General features: G+C 37.2%; 1 protein-coding gene across 3 annotated transcripts in view; it reads right to left on the reverse strand.

The window, feature by feature from the left end:
* The window catches only part of COL8A1 (collagen type VIII alpha 1 chain), a 107,943-nt gene that overhangs the window by 35,502 nt on the left and 49,263 nt on the right, over positions 1–23,178 (reverse strand). For 2 of the 3 annotated variants that reach the window (XM_034412305.3, XM_087894843.1), the window contains exon 2: positions 2,497–2,605. The exons of the other annotated variant lie outside the window; for it this stretch is intronic. The gene's annotated coding sequence lies outside the window, so the exon portion shown is untranslated. The remainder of the gene's footprint in view (positions 1–2,496; positions 2,606–23,178) is intronic. 3 annotated transcript variants of the gene reach the window in all.

Genomic DNA, 23,178 nt, shown 5'->3' on the forward strand with positions numbered 1-23,178 from the left:
ATAGAACCAGTAGTAAAACTGGCGGGAGGCTCCGCCCACCGACCCTGACGTGCACGCGGCCCCGCTGCGAACCGGTAGTAAAGGTAAGTAGAACCCACGTCTGATGAGCACACAGTGATTTCTGCAAGTAGGAATTGAATTTTATGCAGGCCAGTACTCAAAACTATGTCCCATCTCATATCGTGAGACATTACTAGCAAATTTAGGATTGCTGTCTGAGAACACAATGTTCATCAGTTATTCTATAATAAATTGACAGAAATAACAGATGGTCTGTCTGCAGTTATGTAGCTTGTAGATAAAATGGCATTCATAGCAGTTTAGTAAGCTGTTTAAACTCTGCTGATCATATTCACAATTAATAAAATAATCTGGCAAATAGAAAATGCTAGCAATTTCTAAAAGTGACACATTTAATCATTAAAACAGTTGTGTTTAATACAACAAAATACAATAGGTTTCTTGTCTAAATTGAATCGTTCAGAGAGAAAACAATGTTTGCTTGGGATGGAAACTTTGTCTGACAATTTTGGAAATAATTCAGGCTACAAAGAGTTAGCAGGACAATCCAATTTTTCGTGGTTAATTGTATAAAAACTGAACTAGACTGTAAAATTTTGAATATCCTGTTTAAATCACTGCTTAAGATCAGCAGATATTTCAAGCCTGTAACAATAGTACCCATATTTTGCACTTATTTGGATCAGTGCAATGATTTAAACATTTAGAATTTTTCTGGCAAGGGAAACAATCCTGCAATGTTTCTTTAGGTAGCTCATGCTACTGGGGTATCCTGTCTTTTTTTCTTGCTCTTTCTTTTGAAAGTTTATTTAAGTTTTGAAAGTGTGTTTATTTAAGTTTATTGATTTATTAAACTTATTTCTTAAGTATGACAGAACAGAACAGAATAACAGAATTGGAAGGGACCTTGGAGGTCTTTTAGTCCATACTGGGTGATTTACAACAACCTTCCATAAAAGCAAATTAAATATAACTCCCAAGCCCCAAACATTATCATTTATCTCATCAGAATGCCATAACATATCACTGACTCTACATTTACATTTTTCACCTCCACAGTCCAATGCCTGGGTTGAAGAGCCAGGTCTTCATAGCCTTCTGGAAACCAATAGGGTGGGGACCCTCTGAATCTCAGAGTACAGGCTGTTCCAAAGAGCTGGTGCATCCATAGAAAAGGTTGTCTTCAAGGTCTCACCAGATGGCAATATTTAATAGAAGGGCTATGGAGCACAAACATCTCTCTCAGTTGGTAGGATTGACAGATACCCTCAGGGAGCAGCAGTCCCTAAAATAACCTGGCCCCATGTCGTTTAGAGCTTTAAAGGAAATAATCAGCATCTTAAATTGAACCCAGAAACAAATTACATATAGTATTCTGTAAGCAATACCAATTCTTAATGTTTCAAACTGATGGTTTTCTGCAACAGTTCTTTTAATTAATTTCAATAATCTTTTAATTCAGTTCATAAAGTCCATTCCTACTCACCAATTGCTAACTGTACTTACCAAATATCATTTGACCCACTGCTTTTATGTAGAACCATTTCCTGCCATATGCAATCAAAATTTTTGTATTTGCAAGAAGTAATCTTAGCCTCAAACTTTCACACCTTATTTTTGCTTATTATTTATTTAGCATTCATAATTTAAGCACATATCACACTACAAATGTTATGATATTAGGAGCCAACATGATTGTGAATGGGTGCATCGAAAGATTCAGATCTACGGAATTGTAGCAAATAATTGCTAGAATTATCCATTCCAAAAACTAATACCCTGTTTCCCTGAAAATAAAACCTATCCTGAAAATAAGACCTAACATTCTTTTATGTGTGTGCCTAACATAAGCCCATGGTTGTGAGGTGAGGCAGGTGTCAAGGAGTGGATGGCCTGGCTGTGAGGGCCCTGAGATAAGCTGGTGCAGGGCACGTGGGGCAGCTCCACCCCCGCCTCACGATGGTGTGGCACTGGTGCACCATGCAACCCCCTGCCTGGGGCGGGTTTCAAAACCCGTCACTACTGATTCACTCGTGGGTGCTCTTGCACTTATGCACACGCGCAATACTTCTGTACATGCACAGAAGCATCCAGGCAGGTGGGTGGAGCCTCCCACCAGGCCGCTACCGGTTCTTCCGATCTGGGGAGAACCGGTAGCAACCCACCACTGCTCCTGCCCCATCTCGAGCAAGCAGAAGAAGTGGGCCTCCCATAAATGGGGGGGGAAAAGAGGACACCCCAAAAAATAAGCCTTAGTGCTTATTTTGGGATCCAAAAGAAAATAAGACCTGGTCTTATTTTCGGGAAAACATGGGTAGTTGCATAGTGATAGTTAACATTTGGTTTTTTTCCATATTTCAATTGCATTTGTTCTCATGCTATAAACTATATGTAAAGACAGCACCTAGCCAACCGTGGCTGATCTTCAAGTACTAGACAGAATTGGATTACAGTACATGCACATTCCATGCTTACCCTTCCCACAAGCAATGGCACCCTGCTAGAAAACAATATGGATGGATCAATGTAATCACATGTAATGGAGCTTGACTTGATGAGATTTACATTACATAGCAGGGACAACCTGAAAGAGAGAAAGAAGGAGAGAGAGAGAGCTTTGTTGCACTACTTGTTTATTATTTGTATAGTACTATCTTAAATCATGAAATTACATCATATTAGTTTCCATTGTTATTTTGTACTATATGTGTTTGTATCCATGTATGTATATTTGAGAGACACTTTAGTGTAGGCATTAGACTAAAATCTGAGAGACTGTGAGTTCTAGTCCTCTCTTAGGCACAAAGCCAGCTGGGTGACCTTGAGTCAATCATTCTCTCTTAGGCCTAGAAAAAGCTTGTTGATACACACACACACATAAACACACACACAAACACACAAATACATACACCAATTTATTCATTTATTTTACATTCAGTTTTAAATTATTTAAAAGTTAAAAATCTGTTATTCTAAAAACAAATTGCATAGTTAAACGTTTAAATATAAAAGCAGCAGCCAAGTTTGTTGAAAACCATTCTCATTAGCTACACCCAAAATATACTGATCCTCTGAAATAGCCATAACAATCTTTGTTTATTCTGAAACCTGGCAAAAGAGGAGGAGCCATATTTTATTTCTTCGCATTTTAATCCAACTTGCTGACTTGATAAATCATATTTTACAAATTAAAAAACATAGCTTCTAGGAATATGCACAATATTACATATTATAGTGCAGCCTTTAATTTGCCTTTCCCCTGGCTTAAACTATTCTATTGTTGTAAGAACCCAGACATCCTATCTTGACATCCTATCCATTTGATGTGGATTTTATTATCTATTAAAGACATGCTATTTAATAGTGGAGTGTGATTTTTTTCCTCTACCTTGAAAAGCCAGCAGAGAAATATTTTATGAATTCTAGAATTATTTTTTATAAAATTTCATCTATAACATTACATTTGATAACTGTTCTTTATCTTCAAAATAAAGAAGACTGAAAAGTAAAGTTTGATAACTTTATTTTCAGAATTTAAGAATACCTGAATACTCATTTTCTAATATCATGCATTTCCAAAAAACTTTATAATGGCATTTGTACAGACCAAGTAAGTGGGAAAACAGAAGTCACATTTGGAATGATTCAAATCATGATTTCATTCTTTAATGATTCCATTTCATTCATAGAATGGCAGTCAATTCAATTCAATTTTGAAATTATTACAGTGATATGTATTTTTTTTTGCTTCTAATTTGCATGTCACTTTTCCCCTATCAATAAAACAAAGCAAAAAACAAAACAACCCTGCTATGAAGAGAGACAATAACTGCACAATTTCTTTCAGTCTTAGAGCATCCAAAGTAACAGAAAATATAGCATTCTTCAGATGATGAATTAAGGGAGTTCTTCATGTGGGATGCATATAAGCCCTCCTCTGAATTAGAATATTTGGATAAAGATAAACCAAATCCCACAACTAGATGCTTTGCTTCAAAGAACTGTAGTAAGAGATGAATATAATTCCTAGCAAAATGAATCTGCAAAGTTGGCTATAGGCAAGGAATAAGAAACTAAAATAGTTGAACTTTAAATCACTGACCTACAGTGCCCTTAGAATGAATCCCACCTTTGTTCTAAGACCTTTTCCACACTGCATATTAGTAATATAAATGATTAAGGAGCCAAGAATTATGGCAGTTAGAGAAGCAGGGAAGCACAAGTTCTTATTACACTTTGGCAACTGAACTGCTATTGCAGCCATTAGATTGTAGCTATTCATACATTCATGGGAGTATGCATTAAGTTACATACAATTTTTACCAGGATTTTGTTGCCAAAGATCACTTCTTACTACTGAAAGCCATGAACAACCAATTACCACACAAAGTTTTTCAATCTACTGTGCTTTGTATGGATTTGGATAAAGGAATCAGAGCAGTATCTTATTAACATTTCTGAGTACTTGCCCATTTCTAGAATGAGTCTGATTTCACATTATTGTGTACTTGATTTGTATGGTACATTGAACATTAAGGAATAAATAGGTTCAAACATTCATTGTGGTGGAATCTAGTTGGAAGAGGGAGAGTCTCTTTCCCAGGGAGCTAAGAGACAAATCAGCTTTGAGTCCTTTGTTTGCAGAAAGAGGCCAATAGGGATCCTCTCTTAAACCTTTCACTAGATTTATCTGATAATTCTGCAGAGTGTGCTTTAGTCTGGCAAGATTCCTGTCTATAGGCAAACAGAAATAAAGAAACTACTTGAAAACTCATTGTGTCATTCTTGGTGCTTTGAGCCTGACATTTATTTACCTATCAACCTATCTGTTTAGATATGTGTTTCTATTCATGGTGATACCAAAAGCTGCATTTTAACATTATGATGCAAGCTCATCCTTTTCTACTTGTATCACAATGTCACACAAAGTCTATAAGAGATGGAGTTTGTATTGTTATATCTTTTTTTTCCTTCACCACCTTTATTCCTCCTCCAGATGTCTATGCCTCTCTACCAAGATAGATTTAATATATTCCAAATGCTATGGATTGGAAATGGTGTCCATGTCTAATAAATTATCTTGAACTGTGTTCCCTCAAAGACAGTTTCAGATCTGGAAAGAAACAGGATACATTAAACAATAGCTCCAAAGTGGAGACGTGAAACTTTCTCTAATCAATTAAGCTAGCTACTAAGTCACACAGGCAGTTGTTTTTGATGTTCTCCACCCTAGTCTAGATGGATATTCGGCAAACTGAAACCTAGATATACCATGCAAAGCAATTTTAGAGTCACCACAAACTAAATACAAGTTGCTTACTGAAAAAATAAAAGAGCTGGTCCACATCTTCATTTTGTATTTTATATGGCATTTCACAGCTATGCCTAGCAAATGTTCTCTGTATTTTGACAGTTTTTGCATTCATCTTTATATGTAGGGACTAGTGACTAAAGATGAGGTAAATAAGTAGATAGATATTGGCCTTATCCTGTCCCAGAATTTAAGTATTACTATGTAAATATTGCAGTTTATTCTCAAATAAAAATGGACAATTGTTTGCTATAGTTTTGTGCCTTTGAATAAACCCCAAGAGAAACATAATCAAACCAATAAAAAGGACATTTGGAGCTATGAACATATGGAAACTGGCTGTGCTACACTAATTCTAAATGCAATTGAATGCATTTACTTCGGACAGACATTTTTATAAAATCATTTTGTTTTCCCTTATCATATCATCAGGACTGATTATGGTTTCTGTGTTCAACTTTTGGATTTTCATCAGTATTCAATGATGTTTGTTTCCTAGAAATACCTCTGGAGTTTGTAATGGTCTTTACATAATAGATAATATTATAGAGCCTTGGTGGTGCAGCAGACTAAAGTGCTGTTAAGTAACACCAGCTGCTTGCAATTACTGCAAGTTCAAATCTTACCAGGCTCAAGGTTGACTCAGCCTTCCATCCTTTCGAGGTAGGTAAAATGAGGACCCGGATTGTGGGGGCAATAAGCTGACTTTGTATAAAAAAGAACACCGCTACTAAGCAGGTATATACAAAAGTATGAAGGCTATTGCTTAACGCCTTGTAAGCCACCCTGAGTCTCCGGAGAAGGGCGGCATATAAATCGAACCAATAAATAAATAAATAAATATCAGCAAATCTGTTATAGTAGCTACTTTATTGAAACACAAATATTTCTGTTTTTCTGGGGTTGGGGAAAGGAGTTAAAAAATAGCCAATAGCAATGGTCCCTGGATTGGTTAATTCTAAATGTGCTTGCTAAAAAATAAATCTAATAAAGTTAGATGTTTCTAACATTAGAACACAAAATTTGAATGTTTTAGATTATGTACTATGAATGATACAGAAAATACCATAGTAACAAATGAAGCTTTTAATACATTAGTTATATAACAATTCTTGAAAAAAGAATTTGTATCTATCTTTATATGTGTCCCACTTCAGAGGATAGTCTGCAGGAAAGTCTATGTTTGATTTAAGGATTCATCATTGGCAACCTTCAGTTTCAAAAGACTATGGTATCGTGCTCTAGAAAGAGGTCCTAAAACACATCTGGTGTGACTAAAAAGGCCAATTCGAGAGTGGCAATCCCTTCCACACTGAGGGCAGATGCATTCTGTCCCCTGCCCAGCCCCCAGATTTCTCTGGTTCCAAGACTGCCTCTTTGCCTCAGCCTGCTGAACAAGTGTCGCTTCGAATTGGAGAAGGCCATGCTGCATCTTTAGCCTCCAAGCTGAACAATCAGAGCAGTAGTGGGTTGCACCGGTTCCCGGTTCGCACCGGTTCACAAGAACTGGTAGTAAAATTTTGTAGTAGTTCAGAGAACCGGTAATAACATTGGCTGGCCATGCCTCCGAACCGGTCCCCAGCCCGGTCGCTGCTCGCATACCCCGCCTACCCCGCTTTTTTTAAAAAAAAAACTTTAAAAGCATTTTTTCTACAACCTCTTCGGCCAAAAAAATACTTTTAAAAGTAAAAGAAAAAAGCCTCTGATGATCGTGCAGCTCAGCTGGGACGATCTACAACTTCTTTAGCCGAAGAGGTTGTAGGAAAAAAAATGCCTTTAAAAGCCTCTGGCGATCCCAGCTGAGTTGCCTGGTCGTCAGCGGCTTTTAAAAGAATTTTTTTCTGCAACCTCTTAAGGTTGTAGAAAAAATGCTTTTAAAAGTTAAAAAAAAAGTTGGCCACACCCACCCAGTCATATTATCCTCCCACCAAGCCATGCCCACAAAATAAGCCACGCCCACAGAACCGGTAGTAAAAATTTTTAGAACCCATCCCTGAATCAGAGGTCAAGGTTTCCCAGTCATTAATGTCCATTTCCAAGGCCTTTAGACCCCTCTTGCAAATATCCTTATATCACAGCTGTGGTCTCCCTCTAAGGCACTTTCCCTGCACTAATTCTCCATACAGGAGATCTTTCAGAATCTGACCATCAGCCATTCTCACGACATGCCCAAGCCAGTTGCTATTTCAATAGTGTATATATGCTAGAAATTCTAGCACGTTCCAAGACTGAGCTATTTGGAACTTTGTCATGCCAGGTAATACCAAGGATACGTCAGAGACAGCACATATGAAAGACGTTCAACTTTCTCTCCTGCCATGCATGAGTCCAAGACTCACTGCAGTACAAGAGTGTGCTCAGGACACAGGCTCTATAGACTTGGATCTTTGTATACTCAACCAGCTTCTTATTAAGCCATATTCTCTTTGTAAGTCTGGAGAATGTGGTGGCCACTTTACCAATACATTTATTCAGCTCAATATCTAAAGAGAGGGTATCGGATACGGTTGAACCAAGGTACACATAGTCTTGGACGACCTCCAGTTCTTGTGCAGATTGTAATACAGGGAGATAAATCATGTCTTGACCCATGACTTGTGTCTTTTTCAGGCTGATTGTTAGGCCAAAGTCTTGGCAGGCCTTGCTAAAACAGTTCATAAGTTGTTGAAGGTCTTCGGCAGTGTGAACAGTAACGGCAGCATTGTCAGCGAAGAAGAAATCTCGTAAGCATTTCAGCTGGACTTTAGACTTTGCTCTCAATCTAGAAAGATTAAAGAGTTTTTTGTCTGATCTAGTCTGAGATAGATACCCTCTGTTGCAGTTTCAAAAGCATGTTTCAGCATGACAGCAAAAAAGATCCCAAATAAAGTTGGTGCAAGAACACAGCCCTGCTTCACTCCACTTCGAATGTCAAAAGAATCTGATGTTAAGTCATCAAAAACCACAGTGCCTTTCATTTCCTCATGAAAGGACTTAATGATGTTAAGGAGCTAAGGTGGACATCCAATCTTGGAGAGAATTTTATAAAGGCCGTCCCTATTAACCAAGTCAAAAGCCTTCGTAAGATCTATGAAGGCTACGAAAAGTGGCTGTCTTTGTTCCCTGCATTTCTCCTGCAGCTGTCTGAGGGAAAATACCATGTCAGTAGTGGACCTGTTGGCTCGAAATCCACACTGTGATTCTGGATAGATTCTCTCTGCAAGCACCTGGAGCCTCTTCATACGACACAGGCAAACAGCTTCCCTACAACACTAAGACGAGAGATGCCGCGATAGTTGTTACAGTCACCCATGACGCCTTTGTATACAGTGTGACAATATTTGTGTCCTTCATGTCCTGTGGTACTCCACCTTCCCTCCAACAAAGACAGAAGATTTCATGCAATTCAGTGGAGATGTTCTCTTTGCAACACTGCAGAACTTCAGGATGGATGTTATCTTTCCTGGGTGCCTTGCCGGAGGCAAGGGAATCCAAGGCCATGTTTAGTTCTTCTAAGGTTGTTTCACTATCAAGGTCCTCCAAGATAGGCAGGCACTCCATGTTATTTAATGCTTCTTCAGTTACCACGTTTTCTCTGGAGTATAGCTCAGAGTAATGTTGCACCCAGCATGCCCTCTGCTGTGTTCGGTCCCGGATAACCTCATCTGTAGCAGACTTCAGAAGGGCAGATTTAAGGATTGTAATCTTAATTAATCATAAAAATATTAACCATCTGAAGCAGGGCTGAAATGCTACCAGTTCACTCCAGTTCGGTCGAACTGGTAGTGATAAAAAAACTGGTAGTAGTTAAAAAAAGTTACGATCCGACAATCAGCTATGCCGCGAAGTTTAGCTTTGCTAGAAAGCAGGAAATCCAGCTTTCAAGCGAAGCTAAACTGCATGGCACAGCTGATCCCCCTCTCGCTGTTCTACTTACCTTCCCAAGCCTCCTTTTGGTGTGTACTGTGCATGTGTGCGTGCGCACAGTGTGCGTTTGGTATGCATGCGGCATGCACTTGGCACGCATGCACATACACATGCGTTTGGTGTGCATGTGCACATGCAGCACGCGCTTGGCACACAACGCGCACGTTCAGCCAGCGAACCGGTAGCAAACCAGTTCAGATTTCACCACTGATCTGAAGGTAATTTTCTCCATTGTTCTAAAGTGTATTATATTGCAGGAAACACTTTCAAAATATTAACACATGCAATTTTACATAAATCTGAGTTCTGCATTATAGTAGTTAGCTAAAACCAAAAGAGTTATGTTTCAGAAAAAAGTAAGTGTAAAATAGAATTGTCTACAACCCAAGTTGTCATGGTTTTTAAGTGAAAATCTACCAAATAGAGTAAAAATAAATAAATAAATCTACATAAAATGACAACAGGAAATTTTGTTGCAGTCTAGTTTGGCAAATCTAGTCAGATTTATCTGGCAAATTGTTTTGGCAAGGAGAACCATCATTTTGACTTGGCTTCAGAAGGTCGCAGATACAAATTGGGCAACTTCATGATAAAAGCAGTAGGAACAGGGAATAATAATCACAGGATTATTACTGTTGGATGACAAGATCATCCCAATATGGTCCTTCAAAGAAATTCTTGAACTGCATGAAGGAAAACTTGATGTTAATCAATGGGAAAATAGTAGAAAGAATATTAGGAAGAAGAAGAAGAAGAGAAGAAAGATATTTAATGCAGGGTACTGTAATGAAATATTTTACTAAACTTTTTGGCAATGATAAATTGGATTCATTTCAAGTCAATGGGAAGCATGGGAATGGGAATAAGAAGCAAATGGAAACAGTACATTTACAAATAAGTTTAATGAAGAAAAAAATGGACAGAGTAGCAGAAGCTATTATAGGGTACACAAAAACAAATGTGAAGTTCTTTATGTAGAAAACAATCAAACAAACAAAAAGCAACTGCACAGGTATAGTAAGGGGAAGTACCTTGATTTTGATTTTCAATCTTTCAATCTTTTGTCATGAAAAAGATTTTGGAAGAAACTGAAAATGGATGATCTGTATAAGGTGACTTGAGAAAAGACAAATAATATTTTAGGCTGCACCATTAGAAGCATCATTTCAAAATCATTCAATTTTATTCTGCATTGGTCAAACCACCTTGAGTGTTATGTTCACTTGTAAGCACCATACTTTAAGAAGCAGGTTCAGTGAAGACCAATGAGGATCACCATGGAATTAAAAGTCATAGAAAGAAATATTCAAATAGTTGAGAAGATTTATTCTGAAGAAGAAAAGTTTGTGGGGATATGTTATCATAAGGAATGTCATAGCAGATTAAAATCTCCTGTCTGTGACCACATAGTTCAGGGATACAAAATAATAGATTTAAATTGCAGGATGGCTATAGGTAGTTCACAACTTAAAATCATCTGTTTAGCAACCTGTTTGAAGTTACAAGGCATTGAAAAAGTGACTTATGGCTGATTCTTGCCTTTACAACCATTGCAGCATCCCCCATAGTCAAATGATCAAAATTTGGGTGCTTGACAACAGATGTATATTTATGATGGTTGCAACACCCGGGATCATGTGATCCCCATTTGTGACCTTCCCAGCTGGCTTCTGACAAGCAAAGTCAATGCAGGACACTGGCTTTGTTTAATAACAGTATGATTCATTTAACAACTGAAGTGAATCACTTAACAATAGTGGCAAAAATGGACATTGTGTGTAACTCACTCAACTGCTTGGTTTAGCAATAGAAATTTTGGTTCCAATTATGGCTGTAAGTTGAGGACTACCTATACATTCAGAATGTTCGGGAAAAAACCTTCATAATAAGGAGATCAGTATGACAATGGCATCAATTATTCAGGGAGAAGATGGGTTCTCTTGCATCATATGTGTTCCAGCAGAGGTTCAGCAGCCATCTTTTGGGGCTGTTCAGGATAGGAAGGTTGGGCATAATATTCATGTGTGTAGGTCTGTCCCTCTTTGCATGGGTTCTTGTTCAGGCATAAATCCTGAATACTACTAAGGTGAATATTGAGTGGCTGTCTCTTTTAAACATGCACGGATACGATATAACATAGGAAACATCTGGGAGACAGTGAACAGCACTAAAGAAGTAAACAAGTTGGCATTTGATTCTCTACAACATCCCAATGTGGATTAACAGCAAAGATAACCAATTGGCAAGGCATAAATAATTGAAAATTAGAAAGCAAAAATTTCGTGACGCTTGGAAATGAGAGCTGAAACTAGCAGGTGATGAAAAAATTGTAATCCAGATGTAGGGGATAAATACACTCATCAAAAGCTTCCTCACACCAAAATATTTGGCAAAGATTTAATTTGGAATTAGAAAGAAAGAACATTTGGAGAATGTTAGGGGGATGATCAATAACAGACTATGCATCTGTCTCTATTCTATTTAGATATACTGTATAACAGATGGTTTGACCTAGTTGTTAAGGCACCAGACTAGAAAAAAGGAGACTGTGAGTTCTAGTCTCGCATTAGGCATGAAAGCCAGCTGAGTGACTTTGGGCCAGTCATTTCCCCCCTCAGCCCAATCCACCCCACATGGTTGTGGGGAAAATAGGAGGAAGGAGTGAAAGGATATTCGCCACCTTATTTTTATAAAATAATGGCAGGATATAAATTAGTAGGAATTTATAATTTCAACATAAGTATACAAAGCTTTGAACAGACATAATTTTATAACAATTATATAAAGAAGTTTATGATATTAATATCTACAAAGTTACCAATGGCAGTAAAGAATTTTCAGGCCAAACTAATAATTTTTCAAATGCACATTTACTTGAATTCCAGTAAATTGTTTTTACTTACTATTTGAAATATGCAATATATATGAAATACAAAACGTAAACATAAATATATATATCATTATATATATAATGTTAAATCTTTTTATTACTTTTTTGCATTTTCAACTGACAATTCTAATTTATATTCATGTAAAACAAAATATTTTAGCATGCATGCAATAAAAATATACAACAAATAAAATTGTATTTTAGTTAGAAATTTCTGTGGGGCTAATACACTTTGCTTAATCTTGTTTTTCTACAGCTGTATATTTGTCAATCTACCTTCTTGAATGCTAGGAGACAATAATGAGGGGAAAATATGTCATGTAATCTTAATGCAAACCTTGGAGAGGAGAAAAAGAAATAAAAATAAATTGTCTTGTTGAAATATGAATATACACTCGCCTATCTATTTTCCATTAAAACCACTGATTAAACTTTCAAGAATTTCATTATGAGTAAGTCAGGAAAAGATTGAACAACCTACTCAAATAACTTAAATGTTTGTTGGCTAGATATGGGGCATTTGGAAAGATACTTAATAAAGTAATTATGTCAGTTAAAATCATGTGGAACTAAACTACATGGTTAACCATCATTTAATGACTCAATCATGATATAGATGTAGACTGGTTTTATAGCCAAGTCTTTTCTTTTTCCTCAGAGAATGCTAAGAATTGCAGTTCAGAGAAAGAACAGATACCATATCTAGGGATCCTGACAAAAGTCTTCCCATTATCTCTATGAACACTTGGATTCTTATAGGTATTCATGACATTTAATGTGACATAGCACATTTGTCTTGCAAATAACCCTATTTTAACTGTAGTGGCTTGGAATGGCCTTTTTTTTCCAAGTTAGACCAGCTATCTTAGAAAGCAGCTGGGTTTTATCACATGATTTTACATGAAATGTCAGCACCCTTACTCCCAGGTTTTATGAGTTGAAATCTGAAATACTAAATACTGAAATTACTGAATTACAAAATTTTAATCATTTTTTTAAATTAAAAAAATATTTTGTGGCTTTTGCAAATGTCACCTAGAAATGTCATGGATTCCCTGACGCCTGCTATAATGGCATAGCTAATGCCACTGTTAACAATGTAAATATAAAAGTAAAGTATCCTTTGAGTTGAACTCAACTTCTTGGGATTTCACTTATATGTACCCTTCATGATAAGGAAATAGTTTGTTTGCTGCAGCATTTTTTCAAATAATTTTTTTTTACTCCCCAGTCCATAATCATTTTATAAAATTTCAAAATTTCATGTTTGACTATTTAAAAAAAAATCCTCCCTAACAATAATAACAGTTGAACAATATGTCAGTTACCAAGAATGGTTATGATTCCATTTCTGTTAATGGATTCAAGCAATGGCTGAGTAGCAACTGAGTTGGCTAATTAGACCCAACTTCATGGTTTACATACCATCTTCTTATTGTATAAATTTACAACACCAGTACAAACTGGACACTATAATTAAAAAATATGGTTGCGAAATGCTATTTGTTTTCAACTTCAATTTTTAAATTTTAATTATGTTTTTCATTTTCATATTTCTCATAGTTCTTGGCATACATCTTCTCAGTTTTAGAGTGGCTCTATTCTTGGGTTGTGTAGTGCTAGGACAACTATGCCCGTAAGGGTAGCAATTGCTCTCCTTTTGTTGTTCTTGCTCTTTATAAAAGGATCACTCTGATCTCCTAAACCCTATAGAACTAGCTCAAAAGTATAGAAGCATCTGAATTGTACATTAGACATATACAGTGTATAGTATACCTTAGATTTTAGTTTGTTTATTTGATTTGTATACCGTCCTACTCCCGAAGGACTCAGGGCGGTGAACAGCCACAGGATAAAAACACCTAAATACAAAATTTAAAACTGAATAAAACTGAATTAAACAATTTTAAACAAAGACAAATTTAAATAAATTATTCGATTTAAATAAATTAAAAATGAATTAAAATTTATGTTTTAAAAAGGGAATTAGGCCAGGCCAGCCTGATGGAATAAGAAGGTCTTGAGAGCGCGGCGGAAGGTGCGTAGATCCGGGATCCTCCGTATCTCCGGGGGGAGCTCATTCCAAATAATAGGTGCCCCCACAGAGAAGGCTCTCCCCCTGGGCGCTGCCAGTTGACATTGTTTGGCCGACGGCACCTGGAGCAGCCCTTCTCTATGAGAGCGTACCAGCCGGTGGGAGACTACTGGTGGCAGCAGGCGGTCCCGTAGATAACCAGGTCCTAAGCCATGGAGCACTCTAAAGGTGGTAACCAAGACCTTGAAGCGCACACAGAAGACCACTGGGAGCCAGTGCAGCTCACGCAGGAGAGGTGTTACATGGGAACGCCATGTCGCTCCCATAACCACCCGCGCGGCCGCACTCTGCGCCAGTTGGAGCCTCTGGGTGCTCCTCAAGAGGAGCCCCATGTAGAGAGCATTGCAGTAGTCCAGGCGGGAAGTGACAAGGGCATGAGTGACCGTGCGTAAGGAGTCCCGATCCAGAAAGGGACGCAACTGGCGAATCAGGCGAACCTGATGAAAAATCCTCCCGGTCACGGCCGTCAAGTGGTCTTCTAAAGACAGCTGCGAATCCAGGAGGACGCCCAAGTTGCGAGCCCTCCCTTATGTTAAAGACCAGCAAAATCATAGTATAAAGCAATATCCCAATCTCAGAAACTCTAAGATGTGCGGACTTCAGTCCCAGAATTTCCTATCCAGCATGAAATCCACACATCTTAAAGTTGCTGAGCGTGAGAAACACTGCTCTACAGCCATAAAGAAATGTTTTAGACCAGGGGTATCAAACTCACGTTGTCACAGTGGTGTCACATGACATATCGGGACTTTTACCTCCTACGCTAAACTGGGCATGGGTGAGGCCAGTGCGTGACACTTCCGGCCTACAGGGCGGGAGTCTGACAGCCCTGTTTTAGACAGTTATTGGAAATCGAACATAATTTCACTCCATGAACGGTGTATTAAAAATGATTTACATTCTTAGAGTTTATCTCAATGACTAAAACCTTTACACTTCAATGTCCTTTGGGATTTTTCCATATATATATACATACATACATACATACATACATACATACATACATGCAAAAAATTAAAATCTTGGGTGTTTTCCCGCATCATTATAAATAAATTGGTTAAAATATTTAAAATCCTGGTTAAAAATATTAAAATATTTTAACCAACTTATTTATAATGACGCGGGAAAACACCCGAAATTTTAATTTTTTGCATATGCACACCCGCGAAAACTTAAGAAGACACACACACACACACACACACACATTCTTACTTCTTCGTAGGATTTATGTGTGTTTTTCCTCTAGCCAGGTTTTTCCTACGTAACCAAGGTTTTTCTGCAGCCCTAGCTCAGTGGAATCACATCCACTCGATGCAAGAACTTGCTGGCTTCCAGAAAGAAAAAAGCCCAGAATCGAGTGGATGTGATTCCACTGAGCTAGGGCTGCAGAAAAACCTTGGTTACGTAGGAAAAACCTGGCTAGAGGAAAACACACACACACACACACACACACACACACACATATGTTTTCTTTCCTTTTCGTAGGTTTTATATGTATGTCTCTTTAGCCAGGTTCTTCCTACATAAACCAAGATTTTTATGCAACCTTAGTTTAGTGAAATCACAATCCACTAGTTTCTAGGCTTTTTTTCTGGCAGCCAGCAAACACTCTGCTGCCCATTGGAAGACTAAGGAGACTAAGATAGATCTATTTCGGACTTATAAGTCCTCATCAGTTAGCCACACCCTCATCCCATGTATCCTCCCTGTAAAGGTACAGTATTTGTTTTCTTTCCTTTTCGGAGGCTTTATGCGTATTTCTCTTTAGCCAGGTTCTTCCTACGTAAACCAAGATTTTTATGCAGTCCTAGTTCAGTGAAATCACAATCCACTAGTTTCTAGACTTTTTTTCTGGCAGCCAGCAAACACTCAGCAAATATATATAAAGTGTTTTTCTATCGAGACATCAGCGAAATTATATATATATAATATATATATATAATAATATATATATTCATTTCGTCAAACATGTATTTTATGACAAGGGTAAACATAATTATAAATACATGAAAAGGATACGAATAAAAGGGAACATTAGGACAGTGACGGTAGGCACGCTGGTGCGCTTATGCGTGTCCCTTACAGACCTGATAGGAATGGGGTGAGATCTATAGTAGACAGTCTAAGGTTATTGCAATAAGTAATGAAAATACAAGAATTACACATCTCCATATCACACTCCATGCATTAGGAAGAAAACTATTAAGAAACTGTAGACTACCTCTTGTGGACTTCAGCTATGATTCACACTATATTTTGAAAGTCTTCATTTGTTATCACTATTTTCTATTATTTATAAGTTGTTTCCTAGAGAAACCCTCCCTTCCTCCCAAGTTTTAATACTGTGCCATTGATTGCTTTATTGATGTGAGGTCACCTCAGTCGGTTTGGCAAGGCTTAGGGGGTTTTTTTGCTAAGAGATCTCATCCAGCTTGGATCTAGACCAGATTGGGAACCTGGAACTGACAATACTTTTGCAGATGTGCATGACAACAATCCTGAGGTTTTTGTTTTAAATAACCAGCTTTCTTTTGGAAGCAGAAAAGAAAAAACCCCAAAGTATTTTAACATCTCCTTTTGTTGGGTATTGCCCTATTCAATTCTTCCTGCTTCATATAACAGAAGAGACTTCTCACTAGCTTTATGTTTTATTGTATATATATCTGAGCATTTGCCAACATTGGGTACCTAAATTAGGCCTGCTATTGTTGCCTCTCCATCTTCCCTTTCTAACTGCCATTTTAATTTCTCATAGTGTCAGCGGTGCATATAAGATTCTAAAATGGCAAATAGACATGACCATCTCTGCTATTCAGGATCCGATTATGTTACATTAGCAACTTAGAAGGAGGTACTTTGCCCAAGGATTTTTAGAAAAAGCCAAGTCTGAATCTCATAGGTATTAGCTATATGTCTTAAATAAAGTTCTTGTTCCTGAACTGTTTGCATACATTGTAGGCAAATACTCCTTCCTATTATTATAAATGATACTACAGTGAATAATTTAATATAATTGGATCAAGTCCAAATATAATCAATTATAGCAAGTCAGGCCCAAGATTTGAAAGGGTAGATTTAAGGAGATATCCTTCTATTTATACATGTCTTGATTTAGTTTTTTTCCCCTACAATTTTGTTTATATAATATTCTTTGTGTGGTACATATTGTTCCTCAGCAAATCTGAAATGTGCATCTTCTCTTTTAATCTATGATAAAAGGAAACATATGTTGCAGTGCTAAATTAAAGGTAACAAACAAATCACTATAGTGATGATGTGGAAAGGCTCTAACCCAACTAACATTTGTAAATCTAAAAGATATCCATATCTTCCTTCTGTTTATCAACAAAAGAATACAATACCAAGAATATGAGTATACTTCTCCATTTGGATCCCCATGTATACCATCTGGAATACTCATCATAATTCTTTTGGAAATTAAATGATGCTACCTCCCCCAAGATACATGCAATGCATTTATCCTATAGCAGTTAATGTTTAGAATCCCAAAACATGGTTGCTGTTTTTTTTTAAAATGCTTTTAAATTTAATATATAGGAAAAAGAAAATAAAGAATTCTACAGAAGTAATAAGTGTTTGTTTCAGTTAGTATTTGAATTGCTGCACTGGAATTGAGACAGAGTGTCCCTCTTTTGTCCCTCCTTGTTTCTTTAGGCCATTATCCAAATCTGTTGGGGAAACCAGCTTTCTCCTCGGGATGTTCCCAGGTTCCTATTTCTAGTGGAACTTTTCAAAAAATCCAGAAACAAAGAAGAGTTCTATTAAATGAGTGGCCTGGAGGCTCATTTTGGTTTTCCTGTTTCTTTAGACTTTGGAATCTCCATTCATTTTAGTCACAAAACATCTCTGATATCATTTGTTCCTATCTGACCTTCACACCAAAGTTGCATTTTTGTCCTTACATGTCAATATAGACTTACTTTTCTGGCTCCCTTTGCACTTGGAAGAGCTTTACACAAAATAAATCCAATACCATTTTAACACCTGGCTTCCATTTGAATACTTACACTCTGATGCCATGTGGAAAACTTTGAAAACACCCTACCGAAAGAAAAGTAGCTATGAACAAGATTTAGTTGTTCAGCATGCATTTGGCTAAGTATAATGATCTCATGGTAGAAAAAAAAAATAAAGGCAGCATATAAAAATATGATAAATAACTAAACAAAGGGCACCTGACTTTTGACACTGAAAATTAGTCCCAGAACAAAGGTCTATGTAGGTAATTTCAGGATTCAATGTTTTAGTGTCACTGAAGTTAATTATATGTGATATAATACCTCTATTATATACGGCACTTACAACAAAGAAAGTATAGGGGAAGACCTAGTTTTCTTAGAAATTCTGGATAACTGCAGTCTAGAACAAAATGATGCAGTATTCGGTAAGGTCATAAAAGCTGAGATTTTCAGAATGGAATAATAGATTAAGAAATATTATAATAGCACATCCAAGTTAACACAAATATGTCACAGCAGCAGTTCTCTTTGCCCCAAAGATATAATGAACATCAGAAAAGCTCTGACAGATCTAGTACATGATTTAGAGTGCTGTATATAATTATTGATAGTACTAGTTGACCTGCTATCTATCAATTTATTTAGCTTCCTTTTAAAATCATCCAATTTTGTAGCTGTCACCAATATCAGATGGCAACAAAATCTATAGTCTAATTAGTCATTTTGTAAACAAAGGCATCCTTTTATTATTCTAAACTCTCTGTCCTTTTCATCTCAATAAACCCGCAATATTATTTTATAAACTTATAGGCTTCCAGCACTAGCTTTTCATACAGAGTTAAAACCCTTCACTGGCTGTAGCTTTTCCAAAAGAAAACTGTTCCAAATAAAGTTGCTTTTTTTCTTCTTCATGTTTTCAAGCTGCATAGTATTCTTGTATAAAAAGTATGATAGCTAAAACTCTGTACAATAATCTAGAGGTGAAGTTAATGTTCAGGATTGAGATAGAAAAAAGGAAAGTATAAATTGTCAATATTGCTGACTTGAAACACGGTCTCCTACATGCACAAAAATTTCTTCTAAAGCTTTGGTTCAAGGATGATTTTCACAAAAATGTAATAATGGGATGTCATGTGACACTTTACTTCACACATAACTATTTAATACGTAGATGTGAAAAGGTCATGTCCAGAAACGTTTTTCAGGAGCACCTGGTTTTCACAAGTTATGAATTGATATACATCAATATAAAATTTCACACAAGTTTGAAAGCAAGTGTGTATGTATAAAACAAAACTACAATATGGACAATATCCTGAAGGGTATGCTATTTTCTCTCCTGCCAGGCTCTGGTAGCACATGGGGGTGATTATCTGATTACTTACAGATTTTTGGAGTGCAACAGCAGCTTTTCAAGGAATTATCACTTTAGTTGTACATACCCTTATAACTGAAACATCTTTCTTATTTCCTAAAGGGTAGGAAAGAATTTCAGAGGAGAATGGAGCAAGTAGGATGTCCTAAAATGACTCCTCCCCCACTGTGCTATGGATTCATTTTAAGAAAAGTAGCTCTTTTTACTGGTTATGTCTTATACAGGTTATAGAGTATAACCAGTATAAGTAATAGATCTCTATTACTTTATGATCTACTTTGGGGTTCATAGAAGAAAAATGAGATTTCGATTCAGCAAAGACCTCTTTAATTTTTTGACTGTTCATATTTAAATAATGCATACTGGAGAAATCTGTTGTGATTGTTTTATTATCTTACTTACATTAACAAATATGATTTGATGAGAAGCTTCCCATGAGGTATTCCTAGAGAAGATTTATTCTGGCACTTTTGTTTTGTCCCGTTTCTCTCTCACCAAACATGCCTTCTGTTCTGCTCAACTTGATAACAGAATAATCAAAAAAAGTTTGCTATTTCATTGCTTATATCAGAGGTCTTCAAACTTGGCAGCTTTAAGACTTGTGGACTTTAACTCCCAGAATTCTCCAGACAGCAATCCTGGAAGTTGAAGTCCACAAGTCTTAAAGCTGCCACGTTTGGGGACCGCTGGCTTATATGTTTCTTTTGCAGAAGAGACTTCTGGATGCTCAACATTAAAATAATTATTTTAGCTCTTTCTCTCTCCTTTTTTTTTTAACAACAGCATGCATATTTTTCTTTAGAACAGCATTGCCAAACCACATATCCAGAGTAATGGTTTCCTTAGTGAAAGTACATCAGTTGCAGTGGTTGGGAAAGCCTTAGTTTTGTGGTACACCATTACTTTGCTTACTAAATTCAATTTTGGATTTCTTGGGAGTGCTGGGAATAAGAATCCCTGAAATCTAGACTGAAGTCTCTTGGAAATGCATTGTCAGCAAAATAGACAATAGGCTATAGTACAGTATACAATATACAGCACAGTGAACCATAGGCTAACTCAGAAAAAGGCAGCTTTCAGTAATAATTATCCATACCCTATCAGTCAGGCTATCAAGGCAAATTCAGAAGCCTGGATTAGGATAGGTTCCATGCTCACAACAAATGTCAAATTCTTGTTAGTTGTGTTTCAAAACTGAAATTAGCAGGGCATTGTCTGAAATCATGGCTGATGCATGTCTCTTACTTCCTGAGACCAAGAAAGATAAACTTGTTAGAAACAATGAACAGAATCATTACTATACCACCTGCTTATTCCAATATCTAAGTGGCTGCCACAAAGAAGAGGGGATCAACCTATTCTCCAAAGCACACGAAGGCAGGACAAGAACCAATAGATGGAAACTAATCAAGGACAGAACCAACCTACAACTAAGGAGAAATTTCTTTAATTCAGGGGTGTCAAACTCAATTTCATTGAGGGGTACATCAGAGTTGTGTTTGATCTTGGGGGGCTGGGATGGGCATGGCCAGCTTGATGTCACTTGTGTTGGGGTGCCTGTAAGCCTGAGCGCTCTGCCAGTGAAAATGGGTTCCCAAGTTCCATTTTCGGCTGTGACGGCCTTCTGCAACCCTCTGCCAGTGAAAACAGAGCTCTGGAGAGCTGCCTGCAGCCCTCCCAAACTCTGTTTTTGCTGGCAGAAGCATTGCAGGCTGGTCCTTTTCTGTTTCCAGGGTGGTCCCGTAGGCCAGATCTAAGCACCCCGTGGGCCGGATCCGGCCCCCAGGCCTTGAGTTTGACACCCCTGCTTTAGTTAGACAGCTGGACAGTTAGAATAATTAATCAATAGAACAATTTGCCTCCAGACGTTGTGGGTGCTCCAATGCTGGAGGTTTTTAAGAAGAGATTGGACAATCATTTGTCTGAAATGGTATAGGGTTTCCTTTCCAACTCTTCCAACTGTTATTCCGATTATCAGGGAGTGGCCAATGGTCCTGTTTGTCTAAACACTCCAAGCTTGCGTGCTTGGGCATTTACCCAGAAGAAGACTAGGAGTGGACAACTTGGCAGCTCACCTGGGATCCAAGCAGACATTATGGTGTCTAAGTTATTCTTACTGTTATTTATTAAGACCACATACTGTATATGTGATCTTGGCAGGGTTTCCTGCCTAAGCGGGGGGTTGGACTATGAGACCTCCAAGGTCCCTTCCAACTCTGTTATTTTATTCTATATACTTTTAATTTAAAAAAACTTGAAGTGCCTTAAATATTTCAAAAAAGATTTAAAACAATCATAGAAAAGAAATGTTTGGGGGGTGGGTGAGTAAAGAAGTGGAAAATCATTTTGCCAGAAAGCCTTCTCTCGGAAGAAGCACAACTCTGCATAGTTACTAAAATCTGGAGATCGTGGGGCAAGCACTATCTCTTGGTAGCTTGGTATAACTGGAGGTCTTTCCTTAAGGAACCGGAGCTATTGAAAGCATTGTATTCTAATACTAATACCATGAAAGTGGCTGAATACAAGATTAATAGGCTGCTGTGTTTTCTTTCAGGCCAGATTTATTTGGGCCCAGATATGATGAAGCAGTCTAGTCAGTGTAACAACTGGTAACATATGTTGGCATATAAGGCCCCTAAAAAACAACTTCAAATTTTTAATCATAAAAAGTTAACAACCAGGGCTCACGAAAAGGTTCAGCTGTGGACACAGAGATGCTGTCCTGGGTGCCAGTTAGCCACTCAGCCAACCAGTTCATTTTCTGACTTTTTATTCCAATTTTTCAAGCTCCCTTCCATCCAGTGACATTTTGTACGCATTAAAAATTCTCAGCCTTGTTCAGAACATTATTAGAATTTTTTTCTGAAAGATTTTTTAAAAGTTCTTTTCTACAAATCTTTAGGATTCCCTGTATTATTTAGGAATCCAGAGACTGGCACAGAGAGAAACAGATAGTACCGGATATATAGTTCTTGCATTAAAATGTAGAAAGTGTTTGAAAGGAACCAGACTGTTCCTTTTTAAATAGGATTTTGCTTTTTAAAAATCCAACATGACTTAATGTAACTTTTGTAGATTTTGTATGCATGTCTTTCTCCAAAATGTGACTCATTTGAATGCTTACTTCATTTTTATGATTAGGTCCAAATCAAAAACAGAATCTGTCTGGATTTTAGTCATAATCCTCAAGGCTATAAAAATTCAGTGGGAGCACTAAATCTTTGAAAGTGTATGATAATATTGGCATAACACTGGGCTATGTGTTTATTGCCTTTAATAAATTGAATTTTTACATTAACAGTAGATTACGAAATGTACTCGCCAACAATTTTCTGCAATTTACTTGCCACTTATTACACTTTCCCATATCTTAGGCTTCCAGGCCTTGAGGGACAAATTTGTTACAAAATGCTGCATACTTTTCTTCAAAATACAAATAGCAGAGCTTTGTTGCAATCCAGACCTTAATTGGAAAATACACTCCCTTGTAGAATAGTCATATTTCAAATTTATCCAGCATCTTTGAGGAATGAAAGCCTCTAAGCTCACAGCATTTTCTGAACTAAGTCTACTATTAGGCAGAAGGAAGCTGCTGGTCTG

The sequence above is a fragment of the Pantherophis guttatus genome, chromosome 5 (assembly GCF_059756535.1).
Source record: "Pantherophis guttatus breed Tessera chromosome 5, ASM5975653v1, whole genome shotgun sequence".
Lineage (NCBI taxonomy): Eukaryota > Metazoa > Chordata > Lepidosauria > Squamata > Colubridae > Pantherophis > Pantherophis guttatus.